Source organism: Phascolarctos cinereus, unplaced genomic scaffold (assembly GCF_003287225.1).
Source record: "Phascolarctos cinereus isolate Bilbo 61053 unplaced genomic scaffold, phaCin_HiC Scaffold_1;HRSCAF=81, whole genome shotgun sequence".
Classification (NCBI taxonomy): Eukaryota; Metazoa; Chordata; class Mammalia; order Diprotodontia; family Phascolarctidae; genus Phascolarctos; species Phascolarctos cinereus.
In genome coordinates this window covers 20,131,483-20,153,976 of record NW_027555514.1, presented here as the reverse complement: position 1 = coordinate 20,153,976, position 22,494 = coordinate 20,131,483, and the positions used below count along the sequence as shown (strand labels likewise).

The window sequence follows — 22,494 nt, the reverse complement described above, 5'->3', positions numbered from 1 at the left end:
ACAAGGGGCAGTGCTGGGGTTTTAACTTGGGTCCTAGAACTCCACTTTCCACTCTCCATTACCTCCTTTATGGGTTAAAATTTTTTTACACATGTGCGGATACATATGTACATGCATGTATGTATGCACACATATATGCACATGCACACATACACTCTGAGGAAGCAATGGGTATACACCTAAATTTGCATACACACACACACGTGTGTGTGTGTGTGTGTGTGTGTGTGTGTGTGTGCGTGTATGTATGAGAGAGAGACAGAAAGAAGGAGAGAGACAGAGAGTGAATCTGGGGAAACAGTGGGTATAAACCTATATTTGTGTAACACATATATGTGTATATAGGTACATACATGTGTGCATGTGTATGTATACATATATACAACACCTCTAGATACACACATATCCATGTCTACACATACACACATGTACACACACACATATATGAAAGAGACTAGTGAATAAGAGGCCAGAGTGGTGAGGGAACAGGTCTTGGGGCTCAGAAGAAATATGCTCTCTCTGCCCACAGGTGGTGGGTGGCTCTCTTTGCCAGGGGCACTGGGGGTAGCTGTCAGGTTTAGAAGAGATACTCTCAGCCAATGGTCATGGTCTCTGCCAGAGGTCCCCGGCCTCACACAGCAATGCCTCCCTCCACCAGCCCCACTCAAAGACAGATGGAAGACCCCATATGGGCTAATGATGCCCTCCATGGCTGATGGCACACAAAAGCCCTTCCAGGTGAGGAATGTAGACCTGCCACTGATGTCAAGCTGGCAATAAGCCCACCCAGCTGCCATCTCCCCTCCAGACAATCTGCCCATAACCTGTAGGGAGCCAGACAGGGACTGGACCCAAGTGTGGACTGAAATACCAGTATGTGGATGAAGGAAGGTCCTCTGGGTCCCGCCTAGGCTTGGGGAGCTATTTCAGGGGCAAGCCAGTCACTAAATCCTAACGGAAAGCCTTCCTCAGTTAGTGGGCACTAAACAGGCTTTACAAATATCAGCAAGCAGGCTCCCTCTTGCCTCTGACAGATCTCATCTTTGGCAGGCTCCAAGAACAGGTTTGAATAAGAATGGGGAGATGAAGTTCTCAACACAGTCACCCTCCATCCAGAGTGGGAAGATGCTAGGCTCTGGCTCTCAAACCCAGGGGAAAAACCCCAAAGAATCTGCAGCCTCTGGACTAATTAGGGACGATGACCGGGTACTGCCATCCAGTTCTCTGAGTACCACATACTGCTCTGCACATCTCTACTCACAAGAGGGACTCATCTCCTGCATGGATCAGCCTTTGATTCATCAAAAGATTCCCTGAAGCTGATAAATCATCTCACGTAAAGTCCAACAGCCCACGCAAGTGTATAGGAGAAATAAAAAGGGCAGGGCTTTCGAAGTAAATGCCAGCAAGTTTTTGGAAGCCTCAAGGTATAGGTCAAATTAATGACTCAGAAAACAGGAACCTTTGCTCCTGTTTCTCTTATGCTCATGACACTGCAGATCCCTGCTCTTGACCATCAGATGTCAATAATCAACAATGAAAGAGCACCCACCCTGGGCAGAGGACCTACTGCGTGCACAGTGTTGACTCGGGGCTTTTAACTTGCACTATTAATACCCTTTAAAAAGAATCTTACTCTCTACCCGATCCTCCCACTTAAATCTCTTCTGAAACAACAAAGCATGAATGCTACAATTTTGTTCCATTTGATTCAATTCCACCAATACTTATTAAGAACCTACCGTGTACAAAATCTCTACCTCTCCAGACTTATATCATGGTAATCCTCTTCACACAAATCTGACCTATTTGCTGCTCTCTAAGTCAGGCATCATCCTTTGCATGGGCTGTGCCGCATGCCTGGCATACACTCTTTTTTACCTCTGCCTTGGTTTTCAGTTTATTTCAAGGCTCAATTTACTCGCTGATTCTTAAGGGAAAACTTTCCTGGGCTTAATGGTTGGTAATATTCTTTCCTTGATTTATCTTGCACTGACTTACGTTAAGCTTCTTATCCCAGGAAAACTGAGGCCCTCTGAGGGCAGACGATGATTTTCATTTTTGTAAGCATCTAGATTTAGATTCAAGACTTGGGTTCAGATCCCACCTTAGCTACTTAAAGCTGAGCAACCCTGGCTTTCATTCTCTATAAAATGAGGGGACTGAACTAGATGGCCTCAGTGTTCTCAATCTACGATTCCATGAGCCCCCAGCACCTAGAAATAGGTCTTAGACTCAGTAGATGCTTACTCAATAAAGGCCAGTTGAATTGACTGGAATGTACTTGGCATTTGACCCCCCAAGTGCTCTAAAAACCTCCAAGGGCCCTATCAATGCCAGCTCTCGGAGCTATACCCAAAGATGCTGCCCTACTGAGGCTCAGTGACGTCTTGCCACGAACGGGATTCGAGGACAAAGAGACAGCGTCCGAGGCTCCTTCACCTCTGAGGTTCAGTGACGCCGTGAATTCCTGCTGACTTCTCTCATATCTGCCAAGTCAGGGGAGGTAGTTCCCGGAGCAAAATCAACGTTCTGTCCTGCCCCCCTCCTAAGTCAATTATACACTTGAAAGGATTAGGAGAGTCCTTTCACTGTGGATTTAAGAACACACAAAGTCCTCAACCACAATCCAAAGCAGTGATTGCTAAGGTATACCTCCACCCCAGCTCCGAAGCAGGTTTCCTTTTACAGGACCATGAAAGAAATACAAAGTCACCGTCAATCCAACTTGCAATGTTTGGGTATCACTTGGCGGGCGTAAGAGAAGAGAGATCTAGGCTCTAAATAAAGTCTGTCCAGCATAGATGATTCTGGGTATGGGGGGCGGGGTGAAATGAGAACATCGCCCCCCTCTTTTGGCCCTCAACACATAACCAATTTAATAAAAAGAGCACATCATTTTAGTTATATTTCTACAGCTGGGCCTCTTACACAATGCCAATGATACTGAAAAGTTTGATGTGAATCCAATTAGTGTAAATAAAATTATGTGCTAAGTCCATGAGGGAGGCTCATCACCACAGGGGAAACACAGGCCAGCCCAAGCTGCCTAAGCCTTCTAAGGAGGTCCCTCTCTGTATAAGGATGGAAGCCTCAGCCCTCAGGGCCCAGGAGAAGGACAAAACAGCGAGAGATTTCACACTGGCCCAAACACCACCCGTTAAATCCTATCCTCCTCTGAAAGCCCAGGAATTCTGGGGCTGCCTCTGCGCATAAGATCCACCCCTCTGCTCATGGCATTTCTCTTTCTCTAGGACTCAGCTCCCCCTTTCTTCCTGCCTAATCTCCTGATCTCAGGCTCAGCTTTCCTCCAGACTCCGGATGCCAGGCTTCCTGTGCCTGGTGGATTCCAGCCTCTTCACCCGCTCTATTTACATGTGGATACTATCTCTCATTTCCTGCCGTACTTAGAACTTCAGCCACCAGTGATTGTCTCTGTATGCAAACTCCCACCTCCCACAAAGGCTGCCACGCCTGCAGGGCTTCGAGAAGCTCTTTGAGACCCTCGGCAGCCCAATTTAGGACGGACCATGGGGGCTATCTAGTCCCGCCCAGGCCTAAAGTAACTTGCTCAAGGTCAAATGCAAGATTCAAACCCACATCCTCTTTCTACTGTAAGGCTCTGAATGACAGAACAAATACAGTAAGTTTTAAAAGCTTGAATTACAGAACATTAGGAATGGAGGGGACCTCAAAGAGTGGAAGGCAGTGTGATATAGCTGGAAGGGTTTAGATCCCCCCTCTGACACCGAGTGCCTGAGTAGCTTGGAGCCTCAGTTTCCTGAACTATAAAACAAGAGGGCTAGGCTGTTTCTGAGGTCTCACCCTGCATCTCCAACCTCAGTGATGCACAGACCATACGTCTGTCATATTGAGCGTGGCCCAGCTATGCACCTAGACACGTGGCAGCAGAAGCCTACCAAAGCTACACTGGGGCTGTGATCTGCATCCCTTCTTCCCCCCTCCCCAGGCAATTGGGGTTAAGTGACTTGCCCAGGGTCACACAGCCAGTAAGTGTCAAGCATTTGGTCTGAGGCCAGATTTGAACTCAGGTCCTCCTGACTTCAGGGCTGGTGCTCTGTCCACTGCACCACCTAGCTACCCCTTCGATCTGCATCAAAGGAGGGCATAAACACCAGGGAAACTACAGAAGCTATGTCCCGAAGCGTCCTACAACTGCATAAGTATCTTACACTTGTACTGGTCTTTTCCCTTCGTCTTCCTGCCATAAGCTAAATGTCAGAGACTGAAATGTGTCATCTGCTTGTTCCATCATCCTGATCGCTAAAAGATGTTTGGAAAGCTCTGATCTCTATATGTGGCTAGAGAGTCATGGATGATTAATGTATCAGAAGAGTTAGAAGAGACTTCAGAGATAAATTAATAATAACATTTACGTGGCACTTAAAGCTTTAAAAAGGAATTTGCCTATATTATCTTATCTGCTTCTCACAACAACCCTATAAAGTAGGTGCTATTATTATCCCCGTTTTACAGATGAGGAAACTGAGGCACAAAGCAGTGGCTTTCCCAGGGTCACCCAGCTAGTAAACAACCGAAGCAGAATTTGAACTAAGGTCATCTTGACTCCAACTCTAGCATTCTATACATTAAGCCAGCTAGTTCCAATCCTTCTAGGGTAGTTGGGTGGCACCATAGTGCTGGGCCTGGAGTCAGGAAGACCTGAGTTCAAATCTATCTTCAGACACTTGACACTAGCTGGATGACCCTGGACAAGTACTAAACCCTTTTTGCCTCAGTTTCCTCATCTGTATATCGAGCTAGAGAAGGAAATGGCAAACCATTCCAGTATCTCTGTCAAGAAAACCCCAAATGGGGTTGAAAATGACGAAACAAACAATAACCAAATCTTTCTCCTCCTGGGCTTGGGAATAGACCCCAGGTCTCCTGACATCAGTCTGGTAACCTTTCCATTATAGACACTACTTCATGAGGCAAGTCTACCCAGGTCCCTCAGAGACCCTGGGATGCTGGCAGAGTACTGGGCATCTGTGTGCCTGCGGACATCCCCACCCGGGGCCCCAGCAGATGCCTAATGAAGGATACAAGAAGGCATCCACTCATCCAGTGCCATTTTGAGGTGCTGGAGACATTGCCTGGGAAGGGCCCGTGCCAGGAGTGGATATATGCTAGTCCCAGAATGACAGCCTGTTGGCTCTGGAAAGGACATTGGAAACCTTCTGGTCCCGCTCCCTCTTTTTATAGATAAGAAAAGTAAGCTGTGGAAGTAAAAATGATTTGTCTGAGGTCCCCCAGCCAGCGGAGGACAGCCCAGGCCTCCAGACTCCCACCACCCCACCCTGCCTCCTCCGAGGCTCTGAATATTCAGACATACTCTCAAGACTTCCAGAACACTCTGTGCTAGTGATTATAAATGAGGCAGAAATATTCGATTAGAAACAAAGAAAAAATGATGCCTAAAATGAAAAACAGGACCAGATAGATCTGGAGGAGGGAGAGAAATGTCAGCAAAGATAATAATAGTCAATGATGATAATAATGAGGTTAATAACTGACATGCATATTAAGTTTACAAAGTGATTTCTGCACAGGCTGTCATTTGATGCTCACTACAACCCTGGGAAGTAGAAACTATCGGTTATTATTGTCTCCATTTTATGGATGGGAAAACTGAGGCCCAGGGAAGTCAGTCAGCCTGTTAACAAGCATTTATTATATTCCAGGCACTGTGAAAAGCAGTGAGGATACAAAGAAAGGCCAAAACAATTCTTGCCTCCAAAGAGTCTGCATTCTAAGGGGTGCCAGTTAGTCCATCAGAGGCAGGATTTGAACCCAGGTTTCTTTTGCAATCCAGAGCTTTCTACTGTGTGACACCACCTGTCCCACTATATTGTCTCTCAATGAGATGGGGAGAATAGTTTCCTCACCCAAGCATCAAAGCTGGGACTGAAGAGACGAAGCCAGTTTCTAAAAGGTGTCATAAATAGCTACAAGAAAAGACGATGCATTAGCAAGACATCCTGCAGAAGCTTCCCTTCCCAGTTTTTACTGCCATATCTCCAGCTTTAAGATGGGAGGAGAGTTCAGTTCTTGGTTCACAAATGTGGAAGGAAGCTTCAAAAACGTCTACACTGGGAGTAGTCTGAGCATTTCTGGATTGTGGAATCTCCATGCACCAAAAGCCCAGGTTCCAGAATAGCCTTTGGGTTATTGGAAAAAAGCATTTCCAGAGTCCATTACCTCCAGAAGGATGAAATAATTTGCCTTGTCTTTCCAAAGAGCTTATCTACAAGCATATACTTACATATGCATGTGTTGTCCCCCACCCCCACCCCCAAGAGCCTTCTTCTTTTTGTCATCATATCCTCAGCATTACAGTCCCTGGCACACAGTAGGTGCTTCATAAATGCTTACTGCCTAAGCTCAGATGATCTTTCTAAAGGGCAGGGCTTCCCCCCCCCAAAAAAAAAAACCCAAACGAAACCAAAACAAAAAAACGGCTCAAACTTGTTTTCAAATGACCTCAATTAGGCAAGTATTTATTAAGCTAATGATTAGATGATTCTGCATGTTTATTAAGCTAAGGCAAGTTCCCCACCCCTGAAAGGATTAGATGATTCTGCAGTGTAGAGAGTGGCACACTGGTCCCATTTGCCGGTTGCTGTGAGTTACTCGATTATGACAACATTTGACGTTTGGAGACTCACCGTGAGGAGATGAACAGAAAACTGCATTTGGAATCAGGAAGACCTGAGTTCTAATCTCATCTCAGACACTTAGTAGTTAATAGTGAGATCGTAAGCTCTCTAGGCTCACTTCCTTCACCTGCAAAATGAGTCGGCCTTGATGGCCTCTAACGTCCATTTCAGTTTGAAATCTGGACTCCTATGATGCCATGATTAGAAGTGTGCCTAGCAAGAGACTGCATGGTTTAGCAGTGAGTAGGGATTTTTGCCTCAGGGGCAGGAAGGCCTGGGGTTCAAGTCACGACTCTCTCTGATTCTTATTGGCCTCTGACAAGACAGGCTAGCTGCGTGACCACGGGTAAATGATTCCATTTCTCAGCACCCCCAGACAGCTCTCTAAAACTAAGGTACTTCTACATAGATAGAAGGAGCTTCCTAAACAATGAAATTTAATTGTGTAGTTGGGCTTTTTAATGCCCAACACTCTGAAAAGCTCTACAAGTACAAAGACAAAAATAATAATAATCGATTCCTGTCTTCAAGGAGCTTACATTATTTTGAAGAGAGACAACACAAAACAGCTGAGTCAATACAAAGTCTATACACAAATCAATGGGGGTAAAGCGGAACACCACAGCTCCTCCTCCTCCCCACCTTGAAATCAGGACAGGCCTTTGGGGAGGGCGCAGGGGCACCTGAGCGGGAACATAAGCCAGTTTGTCTGATTGTGGAATAAAGTGAGATCCATCTGGGAAGACGGGTCAAGGCCAGAGTAAGTTGTTACATCTGACGTTTAACTTTTCCAACTAATGGCAAATTTCAGAATTTGGCAAACTGACCGCCGAAGCTTGATGTGTAAAACGAATAAAATATGACGATGAATTCATTCATTCGTTCATGCCATAGACTCAGAGCTCGCTGAGCGCCGATATTTTATAGGTGAGAAAACGAAAACCCACATCACACAGCGAGGAAATGACAGATCTGCGTCTTCCACCTCCAAATACACGGCTCATTTCCCCACACCATGCTGCCTCGTGTCTATTCACCTCTTTTCAAAAATATTTCCCGTATTTCAAATAATCCCTTACCTCAAAGGTGCATGCAAGTGTACGTCTTTGGCACTTGGAAGGCGGAGGACCCGGGTTCAAAAGCTACTGCTGAGTCCAATGACTCATGTGACCATGGACATGTCCCTCCTGCTCCTGGGGCCTCAAAGACCCTTCCAGCTCACTGAACCTCTCTGGTCAGCTTCCTCCTATATGAAATGAGAGGGTTGAGCCTTTGAGGGCCCTCCTGGCTAGATCTCGGGATCTTCTGAAGAAGGAAAAGGCTGCAGGAGTCATTATCCAGTATTAAGCACCGACAATAGAATCCTACGTAACCCTAGCGTGGCATCCTCGAGGGCCGCTGAAGCTGCAAATTCAGGGCGGGACCCACATGGGGGCCACTTGTCAAAATGCCTTCAGTAGGGCAGGCAAGAAGAGTCAAAAGTACAGAGGGGTAAAAAGTCAAGTACTTCCTCAGAGTGAATGCACAGCTGGAAACCCTCTTGGAACATACTTCTCAGCCTCAGGCACAGTCATTGGCAATTTCACTCCACTTGGGATGGGCCTGCCCATTATCCAGCCTTTGGTCCCTCACCAGCCCAGACAGTACCTGGGGGTTATTTTTAGAATGTCTGAAAGCACACTTCTTAGGTAAGAAATTCCAAAGAGATGAGAGAGGCGAACGTCGTTTGAAATCATCCGAGTGGGCAGCCGGAACATCGGGGCCAGACCCTAGACACGCAGGGGGCATCCCCACTGTCTGTCCAGAATCAGACTCCCTGCACATCAGAACAGACACGTGGCTTTTGTAGATTACTGTGGCCTACAAGACCACAGCACGCTGAGCGCCCAAGCCTGCAGTGACAGCCCCTCCAGATTTAGTTAGACTCACCCCTGGGTGACAGACATACAGTCTGTTACCAGGGCCACACGTGAAGTCTTTCCCACTTGGTAAAAAGTCGATAGGACTTGAGGACATTTTGAGGTATCAGAGAAGGGCTTCGGTATCATTACAGAGGTCACCAGGCAATGAAGCAGGAGTCAGGAAGACTTGAGTTCAAATCCTGTTTCAGACACTTACTAGCTTCGTGACCCTGAGCAAGTCACTTAAACTGTTTGCTTCAGTTTGCTCATCTGTAAAATGAGGATAATAATAAAACCCACCTCACAGGGTCATTGTGAGGATCAAAAGAGATAATATTTGTAAAGCTCTTAGCACTGTGCCTGGCACATACTAGGCACTAAATAAATGTTAGCTTTGTAATAATTATTATTATTAATAAAATCACTACTATAATACCTTTCTCGTATTTATTTTGCATCTTCTTAAATAAATAAGAACCTGTTGTCTTTCCCGATAGAATGTAAGTTCCTTGAGGGCAGGAACTTTTAAAAATGATTTTTGTCAGTTTCTCCATACCTGTGATTTCACTGGTGTAGGGAGCCCCCAGGGAGGAACTTTCTCTACCAATGAAGGTCAACACTTTCTCTGAAACTTGAAGAGTTTTAGAAAGTTGCCTTTGCCCAAGGGCACAGAGCCAAGACTAAAACCCATGTCTTCCTTTCTGACTGTGGCTGGCTCTCTAGCTCTTACCTCACCATATGACAATATAGTAGGTGATTAATAAATGTTTTCTGATTCATTGAATTCACATTAATCTTTCACTTTAAAGTTTGCTAAGTGCCTTCTTTTCTCATGATATTCCATAAGGTAGGGAATACTAGCCCCTTTTCTTCGCCCCCCCTTTTTTAGCTTGGCTACCAAGACTATTTGGAATCGTTCTCTGCCTACCCTTTACCTTAACAAATATTCCAGATACGCTCCTTGACTTCTGCTCTCTCCCCTACATACACAGTGTATCATACTAGCTGCGAAGATGGTGTATTTCCCCAGTAAAAGGTAACCTCCTGAGGGCAGCAGCTCTTTTTGATCTTTGTCTTTGTATGAATCCCTAACACCTAGCTCAGGGCCTTACTGAGCTGCTACATAACATTTGCTGAATTGAACCGATATGAATTATGCTCATTTTACAAATAAGGAAACCGAGGCTCAGAGATTTCCCCAAAGCGTCTTGCACGACCATGAGGTTATCAGTTCTTCATCCTAGGAGACTGAGTCTGTACTTTCAGAATCACGTAACATGTACACCAAGATACAGCCAGGAAAAAGAGAGATGGATAGAAACCATGGAAATGAAACCTAGCTGAGGTTTTTTTGGTTATGCTTTTTTTCCTGTTCTTTTTACCCTGCCAAGAGAGCTCAGCTAAATCTCAAGGGAAGCTCTGAGAAACGAAGAATGGTTTTAGGGCTGTACCTCACTTAGTGCTAAAACCAGTTTGCCCTTTTTGTGAATCTCTGGAGAAAAGCACATTTGAAAAGTAAACATTTGCTTCAAGACTAACTATATTTTTTAAAATGTATGAGCTACGGAATTAAGCTAAGAAAATAACAAAAATGTCCATGCCATTTGACCTAGGGATCCCACTGCTAGATTAAAGACTGAAAAAAAAAAAAAAAGAAAGACCTCCTACACAGCAGAATATTCATAGACGTCCCTTTGTGCTGTTGCTGGTGTCAAGGAACCATGAAACAAGTACATGAATGTAATGGATTGGGGGTTTTTTAAAGACTGGTTCTCCCCATCTCACCTGGGCTGAAAGTGTTAGTGCTAATCATGGGCTGGGCAACTAGGTGGTGCCAAACACAGAGGAAGGAAGATGTGAGTTCACACTTATCCTCAGATACTTACTAGTGATATGACCCTAGGAAAGTCACTCCACTCTATTTGCCTCAGTTTCTTCATGTGCAAAATGATCTGGAGAAGGAAATGGCAAATGACTCCAATATCTCCGTCAAGAAAACCCTAAATGGAGCCACGAAGAATTGCCTTCAACTGGTAATGACTGAACAACAACAAATAGTGGGCTTAATAAAAACAGAAGCTTTGACCTGCTCTGTGTCTGCCCTGGGCTGGTTCTGCCCTCCTCAGGTCACTTACGAGCCCCTCACTCCCCAAAGCCCACCATATGCATTAATTCCAAATCTAATGGAGCAAAGTCCACTGCAGTAAAACTCCTTACAGAGCTGGGGTTACAGGCATGCTCCCTCCACCACACCCAGCAGCATACATACCTCGTGCCACAAGAAACAATGAATGTGGAGAACTGAAAAAGGCCAGGGCAGACCCACATGAACTGACGCAGAGGAAGTAAACAGGGTAAGGAGTCGAACAATATCGCCAACGTCTACAACAAGGTCAGTGGAGAGAACCGATAACCAAAACAAAAGTGACCACTGCAGTTGCAAGTCTAAGCTTGGTCCTGAGAAGCAATGAGAAAGTTCATTTCCCTCCCTTCTTTGAAGTGGGAGGAGACTTCTGTTGCTCAGTCTTGTCCGTCTCTCTGACACGCCATTTGGGGTTTCTTGGCAAAGACGCTGGGGTGCTTTGCCATTTCCTTTCCAGCTCATTTGAAAGATGAGGAAACTGAGGCCAACAGGGTGAAATGACTTGTCCAGAGTTACACAGCTAGTAAATGTCTGAGGTTGGATTTGAATTCAGGACCAGTTCTCTATCCACTACGCCATGGAGCTATCCAGGTAGGGGACTTTGGATGGAGAAATCTGAATATATTGTTAGAGAAAGCTGATGTGTTAGCTTTGCTGCTTTTCTTTTTTTTTTTTTTTTTTTGTATAAAGGGTGATTTGATGAATAGGGAAAGGGAAAAATTTGGAAATAAAGGTCATGTATAGACAAAATAGTAATTTTATATATACATTCACATATGCATATTTATATATACACGTATGTACACACACATACATACATACATACGAACACATATTTAAACTGTATTAGCTACCAAGGACCAGGACAGAAATACTGACATATATTATTCAAAGCCCCACAGCACAAAGAAAATGTCTACAGAAACAAAAAATCCTGGGTTTGAATCCTGCTGCCACTTCACAGCTAGCACTGATAGTATGCCTTAACCCTTTACAAATCACTTTACGTGTGCTATCTCAACAACCTCATCAAGTAGGAGCTATTATTTTCACTTTACAGATGAGGAAACTGAGGCTGAAAGAGGCTGAGTGACTTGCTAAGTACCTTGCCCAGGGTCACACAGAAGTGTCTGAGGTAGGATTTGAACCCAGGTCTTCCTGACCCCATGCCCAGTATTTCGATGGCCTCTAACATCTTTTCTAGTTCAGAATCACAAGGCAATAAATTAAAGACTGAAAGGACCCTTTGAGACCCTCTATGCTGCCCCACACTTTCTGATCCAAGGCTCAAGGATACTTTACACTCCTATGACTCTATGTCACCATCAATTTAACAGCTGTGTTATCCCAGGGAAATGGTCAAGAGTTCTTGGGTCCTCCTTTCAGGCCCACGGAGTCAAGATTTCAAGGACCTGGGACATCCCTAGGTTAGCAATCCTTCCTCTGATGCTGACTGCTGGTTTTCCAGAGAGACCATGTCCCTGAAATACAACTGCCGTGACCACACCTCAGACAACACCCAACGACCCTGGACCTCGCTAGTTGTTAGCTCCTGTGCCCTGGGCACAGTCAAGGACCCCCAGGCCCAGAGAGGCATGTGGGGGTGGGAATTTTGTTGGGCCTTAAGTCCAGCCCTGAGGAAACAGCTACTTAGCCACTCATTTAGGGAAAGCAATAATGCATTGCTCAAACAGAAAAGGCCCAGAATTCTTTGCTTTTACAGGAGACATTGATTAAAAACCTCAATTGTGCAAATTAATATTAGTAATTAATGTTAATAGTTACGTTATTAATATTATAATTCTATATTATAATTGGTAACAATATTAGCAAATTAATGTTACTTATATGGCCACAATAGTGATTTGCCGTTCACCCCATGATCAACACATTAATTAATGGCTATGAGTAATTCTGGACTTGGGAAGGAAATGGTAAATAAGAGGAAACAAGGGGAAACAAAACAAAATTTGAGATTTAGAGCCAGAGGGCTTGGGTTCAAATCTAGCCTTTTACCCTTGGTTGCTGGTTCTATGGCATGGATGGGTCCCTTTACCTCCTTGGGTCTGTTTCCTCGTCAGTAAAATCAGGGGATTGGCCTCGGTGGCTTCTGAGGTCCCTTCCAGCTCTATCACTCCATGATTTCATCAGCACAGGGATCTCTCTCTCAACCAATGTGAGCAGTGACTCTATAACTTAAAGTTTTAAATAAGTTTCCTGGGGACAGTGAGAAGTTAAATGACTTTCCGAAGGTCACCTAGCTAGACTAGGTCAGAAGCCAGTAGAACCCAACTCTCCCTCATCATGGCACCTGTAATCTATGATTCTAAGGAGGCTGACTTCGGTTTAATGTAAGGGAGACTCAAGAATCGCCCAACGTGCAATGGGCTGCCGGGGGATGGGACAAGGGGAGGGGGAGTCACCACTTGCTGGTGTGTGGCAGAGGGGACTCTTATTCCAGTAAGGGTTGGATTGGCTGGCCTCTGCATCCTGTCCACCTCTGCAATGCTGTGATTCTATCGACTTCCTATACGGCAGTTTCTGGTCACTCATTCTCCAATGCTAATTTTATAAAGTAGAAGAGGGCTGATTTTAAAGCTTGGAGTTGACCACAGTGACTTCTAATGGAGCCGGGGCTATTTGAGAATGTTGAAATAATCAGACCTCTAGCTACCAAAATGTACACAAATGTGGTAAGAGATACCCGCCCACTCCTAATACAAGAAGAGACGGAAACGAAATGGTACTTATTATTATATTCATTGGTCAACAAGGGTCGGGCATGAAAGATTTTCTTTTCTCTAAATATGCTTGAGGCCATGGGAGATTATGAGATCCCTAATCTTGATCCATTATGGACTTGGGGGCAGAATTAAAATTGTTTTCCTCTCTGAGGTCAGTCTTCTCCATCTGTTTACCCTTTGATCATCCATTCTCCTAGAGACCAACCTGCCCACATGGCCCTCCCATAAAAGGCAGACCACAGCCTGCCCTGTGCCAGAGAGGATAGTTCTCGTCATTTACCCAGGCTGGCATTTATATGGAGCTTCAAGGTTGCTTTACGTATGCTATCTCATTTCAGCTGTTGTGGCCAAAAAACTCAGCAGCAGCCACCCTGGGGATGAACTTGCCCAAGCTGAGCTAAGAGTACCCTTGGACATCCTGTCCTCAGAGGCTTTCCAACTGAAGGGAACCTTCCAGAGTTTGTTTGCTGATTTTCTGGAGAGCCTTCAAGATCCAAGGGGCCACCTTAGGAGTGTAAGAACACCAATCTAGAACCAGAAGGGAGCTCAGAGGAGTCATTTAGTCCAGGAATTTTTAACCTCCGGTTAAGTCATGGACGCCATTGGCAGTCTGGTCAATCCTTTGGAGCCGTCTAAGGCAAGCATTTATTAAGCACCTACTATGTGCTGGGCACTATACCAAGTTCTGGGTATACAAAGAAAGGAAAGATACATGGTCCTTTCCCTCAAGGGTCTCACTTTCTAACGCAAGAAACAATATGTAAAGAGCTTGGTATGCATTAGATACACACGGAGGATCAGAGATTTAGACCTTAGGGGTCCATGGAGTCCAACCTTCTCATTTTACAGATACCTCCTCATTAATGTGGATGGGGGAGAAACCAGGAAAGGCCTCCTGTAGTGGAAGTTTCTCTTATTATGAACCACTGCACTGAACTGGGATAAGACCGGCCCACTGTGTTAGTGATAGCAGGAATTCCCAAAGAAGACCCCTCCATCCCACACACCTGGGTGCCTTCTCTACAAACTTGTAGAGTTTCCTAGAGCACTTAAAGGTTAAGCAACTTGTCCAGGGTCACACAGCCAAAGTACGTAGCCAGATGAGACACCTGAAGCTAGGTCTTCCTGACTCACTCTCAAGGGAAGCCAGCAAGAGTTACTCCAATATGCCCATATTTATCAAGTTCATGACCCAGTGATGCATTATTCAGCAAACCTGGGTATATCTGAAATGATCTTGGACTTCCCATTTATCTTTCCTCTCCAATCCTGACCCTCGCCTCCTGCACCAGCATGAACGTTACATCCAATCTTACAGGGGTATGTACAATATCGAAATTCCAGTTATGAAACCAAGTCGCCTAGGTACACAGCAGAAACAGCTGATGAATAAATCATGGAAGTCCTAGGAAGCCCTGACAATATTTTGCTACTCTTAAAGCACCTGATTCTCATCTGATTTTAAAAGCTAAGCTTGGTCAGCATCCTTTGAGGGAAAAGAGCACATTTATTTATGCCTCTTGTCCAGAGAATCAGCCATCTATTATCCAGGTTTTGCAGAGGAGGTGGAAGTTAATAGAAGCCAGAACCACTGGTAACCGCCCAGAAGAAGCACTATGGGATTGCTGAATGCAGACATGGAGAGAGAGGCTGAGTCAGGTACACAAGCCCCAAATTCACGTACGTGGGACTGGGGTCAGAGGATCTGGGTGTAAACCCTGGCTCTCACTGCTCAGTCCCTGGGTGACCTTGGATAAGTTATTTTATCTGCCTCGGCCTGAATTTCCTCTTGAGAAATGAGAGGCTTTGGGGGGTGGCGGGCGCAGTGGCTAGAGCTCTGGCATTGGATTCAGGAGGATCTGAGTCCGAATCTGGCCTCAGGCACATAACACTTACTAGCTGTGTGACCCTGGGCAAGTCACTTCACCCCATTGCCCAACCAAAAAGAAAGAAAGAAAGAAAGAAAGAAAGAAAGAAAGAAAGAAAGAAAGAAAGAAAGAAAGAAAGAAAGAAAGAAAGAAAGAGAAATGAGAGGCTTGGACCTAGACCATCTCAAAGGTTCCTTCTGGTTTAAATCTTTGATCCTATGACCTTTGTGGTTAACCACAACCAACCCAGAGCTCAGTCATGATCCTTCGGCCTGGGAACTGGCTATGATGGGAAGGCAGAGGTATAAAAAGATCCCCAAGCAATTCATCAGTAATCAAAAGACAGCTGACTTTGACTTGTACTCCACGTTGGAGACGACAAAGGCGCTAAGCATTGTTTCTGAATACAAAGGAAAGAGAACTGGTTCCAGAGCCACAGAGGCTGAGTTCAAATCGCGCCTTTGATCCCTACTACCTGTGTGACAACTTTAACCTCTCTAAGACTTAGTTTCTTCATCTGTATAATGGGGGGGGACCTAAATAGTCTCTGAGGTCCCTCTCAGCCCCAGATCTGATTCTATGTCCCTTCCAGCTCTAAATGCTCTGCTCCCACGATCCTAGGATTATGGAATATTACCAGACTTGATTCCAAGCTAATGAAGGTTCTTCACTTGACATGCATCGAAGAGTCTTTGTGAATAGCACACGGCCCACAGAATACAGTTCATCACTTAACATCTGTTAAGTTGATTAAGCTCTCCCTCTCTTTGTCAGCTGTTCAAGGAAACATTCTAGTGAACAGCCATTCTTCTTCCCCATCCACCCTGCCAAACAGGATATTATCCTCCAATAGAGACATCACACTGCCAAACAGTGAACAGCCAGGTCAGGTTCCTGGCCTTCTTCTAAGTTCCAAACACACATTATCTGTTAATAAGAAAGACAGCAACACTCACGTTTAGTGTCTAGTTGCAATGAAAGCCCCAATCTCTTGAATTCTGTACAACAGAAGCTTCCTATTAAATGAGCATAGACTCCGAAGCAGGAAAAAGAAGGTAGAGACCAACTATGGTATGACAACAATAACCTGGATATAACAACACTTGAAAGGTGTCTGAGCTCTGGTTAACTATAATAACCAAGTAGCTGAACTCTGGTTAACTATAATAACCAATCTCAGGCATGGAGAAATGATACTGAAAGAGTCTTTTCTTCTCTCAGTAAAGAGATGGGGGCCCATGGATGTAGACTATGGGATGCACAATCAAAGAGCATCAGTCATTATCTGTTGGTAAGTCTTGCACAATTTGTTACAAAAAAGTGGAGTCTGAGGAAATGACTGATGTAGGACTGGAAAGCAATAAGAAAACATCAAAAATATATTGTTTTAAATGAATAGCTCACTCCCCAACTTTCCCTTGTATTTGACAGTTAAATCAAGATTGATTTGGTCAGGCTATGAGTGAAAACCGTTCAATGTTAGAATTTCTTTCTAAAAATGCTAGCAGGCAGATGGCACAAGGAGTGTGGTGACAAAGGAAACCTTGCCTAAAGATAACTTTCTGTTGCATAATCATGTTCAATCACTCCAAACCCCAATCCTCCTCCCAAATGGATGACACTAAGATTTAGATGTTTAAAAGCCCCACTACTGGCATAAACTTGGGAGTGGGGAGGGAATAGAGGTCCACCCGAAATGGGCAGCATGAAACTAACTCTTCTTTTGTGATCTTCCCGGCGGCACAGTGGCTGAAGAGCCAGCCCTGAGTACCCTCTCTGACACGTATAGACAGTGTGACCATGAGTAAGTCATTTAACCTTCTCAATACTCCAGGAAACTCTGACTGTAAATTGCTGAGAAGGTACTGCCTTACATTGATGCATTTCCTCATATGGAAGTTCCCTCCACCAATGAAATCATGAGTCCAGTCCCTATGCCTGTACCTGAAATATGCATTGATCCTATCCGTATGATCAATTTTCTCCGTGTTCCTTCTGTGCCTTAAATATCCAATAATTTCAGAACATGTCATAAACAAACTACTTTTTTCTGATGTTATTTTGTGATTTCTTTTTTTAGTTTCACATGAAACAAGCTGACATCTTTTACCAATCTTTATAAATTGTGACAGCATGAGGGTAGCAGTAGAAGCAACCTAGGTTTTGGACTTGGAGGATCCTGGGCAGTCCTGCCCTCACCTTTCCTAAGCTGTGTGACTGAGGGCAAGACACCTGACCTTGGGAAACTGAAGCTTCCTCATCTGTAAAATGGGGACTATATGTAATACCAGTACTATCTACCTAACACAGCCTGCCTCACCCGGCAGTTGTGGGGAAAGTGCTTTCTGAGAAGCATTCTATAAAGGTAGAATGAGTACCGGAAAACGTGAAAAGTTCATTTTAGGATCGCTAGTCTGCTATTGGGCTATTCTAGGATGACCCAAGGTCGAGGGAGAATTTGTTGCCAGCAGCTGCCTGCCTCTTAGCCTTTAGTGTGAATTGTATTCTCAAACACCTCCTTACTTGTGGTTTTCCTTACACCTCTTTTGGGAATGGCTACACAAACTCACACTGCGTTAGATGGTCTGTACACCCCAGCCCTATAAAAAAAAGATGTGCCCTCCCCTCGGGTTGGACTAGATGGATTTTTCCTCTTCCTCCAACTCTCATGTTCTTAAAGCTCATTATATGCAACACACACATCCTCCATGCCTTCTGCTGCTAAATAACTTCAGGCTGCTACAGAACCTCACGCTCACATTTATGAGAAAACAAAGAGTATACCAGAGGAAGAAAAAAGAAAAGGTCATCCCACAAATGTCCGTCCTCCTTCCCAGCTCCTAGCTGAAATAGGTGATTTCTCAAAGCCAGCCCTGCCACTGTATGAAACACCACTGACACACAAGATACGCAGCCTTTCCAAATATTCTCTCCCAGCCACCAGAAAAGACTAAGATGGTTCTCCACCAACACCATTTCCTTCCTCCTCCTCCTTCTCCGTTTTGCCCTCAACTTTTCATTTTCTCTCCTTTCCTTTCGTCATTCTCAAACCGAATTCACCAAAGGTCTGGATTCAAGAGAACCAGCAGGTGTGAGAACGTCTGCATCCCGATCCATCCCTGGGTTTTCCTGAACAGTTTTTAAAAGAGTGATTCTCACCTGGTGTCAAATCATCTGGCTGCCAATAATTGTTAACGTAGGTAAAATGCCCCCGTGGCCCTCCTAGGAAATGAAAATGAGAGATCCTCTCTCGGCTCCCAGCAAAGCTTTCCAAGACTTGTGAACTTTCCTGCAGAGGGAGAGCCCTCCCAGTGGCCCTGAGTGGGAGGGATGCTAAGGAAAGGGGAGGCAGCCCCCCCCTCCCCTGTCTCCCTCCCTCTCGTCTCCTCCTCTCCCAAGCCTGCACACAGCGCTCTCTCTACCTGCTGCCTCCCGAGAGCTCCTTCCCCAGGGAGGTGGGGTGCGGCTCCTCCCCCTGTTCCTCCCACCCTCTCTCCCCCCCCAGCTCAGGCTCAGCACCGCTGCCCTCACGCAGGCAGCGGGTTACTTTCCGAACGCAGCCTGCGCTCTACTCCCGGGAGAGACTGCCCACAGTGTCCCAGGCTCCTATCCCAGGGTGGGCCGCCCGCCCCCGGGATTCGCGGCTCAGCTGGTGCACCCCAAGACTCCCACCCCCGCAGTTGAGCATCCCTCAGCTTGCGACCGGATCTGGGGGCCTTGGTGAGCGTCCACCGCTACTGCTGGGGCTTCTCCCCTCCCCCCCGCCCCCGCAGGACCCCGGGCTCTCCTCCTCCGGCCCCACTCCCGGCCCCAAGCCTTTGTCTGGGGCTGGGTGGAGGGGGGGCAGCAGGCGCCCGGCAATGGGGAGCGAAGCCCGAACTCGGACACCCTCCATGCCAGGGGCCGCTCATCTGAGCCCGGGAACCCGGGGAGTCTCTAAGCAACCCACAAGTGACCTGGTCCGGCTCCCGGATCCGGTTACCGCCTGGCAGCACCCCCGATGTCCCCGGACCGGGCCCTGAGCCAGCCCCAAGGAGGGCAGCTGGGGGTAGGGGGCGCTGTCGGTGGGGGGCTGCATGCCCCGGCCGCTCCTCTCCATGGGGGCCGAGCGCAACTCCCCTTCCCCCACCTTCCGCTGGCTCCGCTCCCCCGCGGGCCCGGGACACACACGCACACGCACACGCACACACACGGTAAGCAAGAGGCGAGGGCTACATTACGGGGAAGAGGCGGCGCTGCTCCGGCTCTGTCCCGCCCGCCGTCCTGGTCCTCAAGTCCTGAGCCGCCGCCAGGCTAGCGCTCCGCAGTGGCTCAGGCGGCCCGCTGCCCGCCGCCCGCGCCGCTCCCTGGCCGGGCTGCACGCCGTGCACCGTGCGGCCGCCGCCGGGACGGGGAGGCGGGGCCGCGGCGCCCACCTGCTCGCGCTGCTCCTACTCAGGGCTCTGGAGGTGCCAGGCGGCCGCTGGAGGCACTCACTCCCTGGTCATGCCCGGCGACCTTGGCACACAGCGTCCCTGCGCGGGACTAGCATTCGGCGTGGGCCGGCCAAGCGTCCGCCCCTCCGAGCATCCCGCGGAGGAAAGGACTTGGCACCACCTGGTCCGACCCCACCCCCTCGTTTGGCCCACCCAGGGAGCCCACATTTAAACTCTAAGATTCCCCAGTCTCTTCCAATCTACCTCCTCCCCTCCCTTCGCTTCCCCAGAAGGAAAACGACTGGAGCAAGGTCACACAGGTCGCATTCGAGCTCAGGTCTTTGGATTGCACGTCGAGTGTTCTTACTGCACCACGTAGGAGTAAGCCTAGGACCTGGAGACCAAACCGTTTTCCTGGGATTTTGACATTGCCCCTCCTCTCCCCATCCTACTACGCAGAAGCATGGGGAGGGTGGGGAAGGCAGTAATTATCAAAACAACATGCTTTCACACCTACAGATATGTGTACATACATACAAGTGCCTTAAAGTTTGCAAAGTCCTTTACATACTAGCTCGTTTCTCCGTCCAGGAGGTTGTTTGTTGACTCTGCCTTTTGGAAGAGGCGGCAGGCAGTACAAAACAGACCTAGCAATTCTACTAGAGTAACTCCCAAGACTGGAGTACAACCCCGCCCCCACCCCCTCCTTCCCTCCTCCACATTCTAAAGCAACTGCTCTTACGATCTTGTCCATTGATCACTTGGTCCAGAAGGGCTTTGAAGCTGGCCAGGGGCCAGATTCCCTTAAGGATGCTTATTCATAACAGGACAAATGTCTACACTTGTGTGGGGGTCCCATATTAGAGGTAGGGTCTCTGGTGTCTCTCTAGAAATTCAGCCCTTCTGTTTCTTAATGTTCCTAGGGTGTGCATGGTTTTTGGTGTGGGGAGATGCTGAGGAGGACCTTTTCCTCCTGGTCTTGGAAGTGGCCCAAGAACCATTGTGGGGGGGTGGATGTGGGAGGAACCCGTTACCCTCCAGTCACCTTCCTCTCCTGGGCCCCTAAGCGAATGGAGACTGGTGCCAAGACTTCATATGGACCCATGCCGAGTGAAGTGAGCAGAGCCAGAATGATATTATATAATAACAGCAACATTGTATAATGTTATAAACAACATTGAAAGGCTTAAGGGCCCTCATCAATACAATGGCTGGCCATGAACTCAAAGGACCAGTGATGAAGACTGTTATCCTACCACCTGAAGGAGAGGTGATGGACTCATTGCAGGAGACATACATTTTTGAACATGTTCAATGTAGGAATTTGTTTTGCTTGGCTCTGCATATGTGTTAAAAGGGTTTTTATTCTTTTTTTTTTCTTCTGTGTGTGTGGGGACGGTAGGGATAGTGAGAAACAAAAAAAAAACCTATTTGTTAAGTGAAAAAAATTAATTTAAAAAAGAAAAAAAGGGCTGAGCTTAAGACAAGTAATACTTTGGGCAAAAATATTTTTTTTCTTTAACTTGCAAATAGGATATCTCACCCTGAGTACTGATGCTGATTGTTCTGATGTCCAGGACCATTGGAAACGTTATTGCTATGGGTTTAATGAAAGGAGGAACAAAATAAAAAGTAGGATCAACTGAGTGAGCTGGTGGCAATTTTCTGCAAGGTCTTTTTTCTCTCAGGCTGTCTAGAGCTGGTTGGGTAGAAGACTCTTACCTAGCCCTAACCCTACTGTCTGCAGCAGCTGCTGAGTTTTCACAGGAAAATAGTGCTGGCTGGGAGGAGTAAGGACACGGCTTGGGAGTGGGAATTGTGGGAAATCTATGGACCCACCCAGAGACAGCAGAGTATACTGGATCTGGAGTCAGGAGAGACCAGGGTTCAAATCCTGCTTATGACCCATTACTTCAATGAAAAAATAGCTGCTGGGGATGAGGATCAAATGGGATAATGTATATAAAGCACTAGATACATATTAGCTATAATTCATTATTCCCTTGCCTATAAAATTAAAGGGGTATGCTAGATCTAGCGACTTTCAGCCTTTCCAAATTGTTGACACATTTCTCTCCCCAAGGAACGTCACACTACAGACAACATGGCTGAACTTGCTTTTCCTTGTACATGACATTTCATCTCTTACCGCTATGTCTTTGTACAGGCTGTCTGCCATCCTCAGATACTCTCTTTCCTCACCTGTCTTGTGCCAATGCCTTCAAGACACCTTTCCTGATTGAAGGGAATTGGAAGGGCTTGCAGCAGCAGCCTAGCCCAGCTCACACCTGAAAGGAATCCCCACCGGGACGTGTGCCTGACAATGTACCCAGACACTTCTCAAGTTTTCCAATACAAGGACCTCCCATTGCACTCTGGGACAGCTCGAACTGTAGAGAAGTATCTGTTTCAGCACCTATCTCCAGCCCCAAGCACTTCTGACAGTTTTTGTATGTTCTTCGAAATGCTGTATCTCCTTCTTCCCTCCCCCCTAGAATTCAGGATCCTTGAGGGCAGGGACTGTTTCACTTGGGTGTTTGTATCTCCAGTACCTAGCTCAATACCTGGCACACAGTTGGCACATAATAAATGCTAGTCAATCAACTATTCCAGCACTAAAAGTAGTAAGATGAGGATAGCAGTTTCAACCTTTTACATTTATGTATCTCCAGTGCCTTATACAGAGTTAAGCACCTAATACAAATTTGTTTAATTGAATTAGATTCAAAATTCTATAGGTTAG

General features: G+C 46.4%; 1 protein-coding gene across 1 annotated transcript in view; it reads right to left on the bottom strand.

Moving 5' to 3' along the window:
• The window catches only part of WIPF3 (WAS/WASL interacting protein family member 3), a 73,698-nt gene extending 54,221 nt beyond the window's left edge, over positions 1 to 19,477 (bottom strand). Inside the window, 1 exon segment of the mRNA XM_078151104.1 lies at positions 19,293 to 19,477. The gene's annotated coding sequence lies outside the window, so the exon portion shown is untranslated.
• Between the last annotated feature and the right edge of the window lie 3,017 nt (positions 19,478 to 22,494).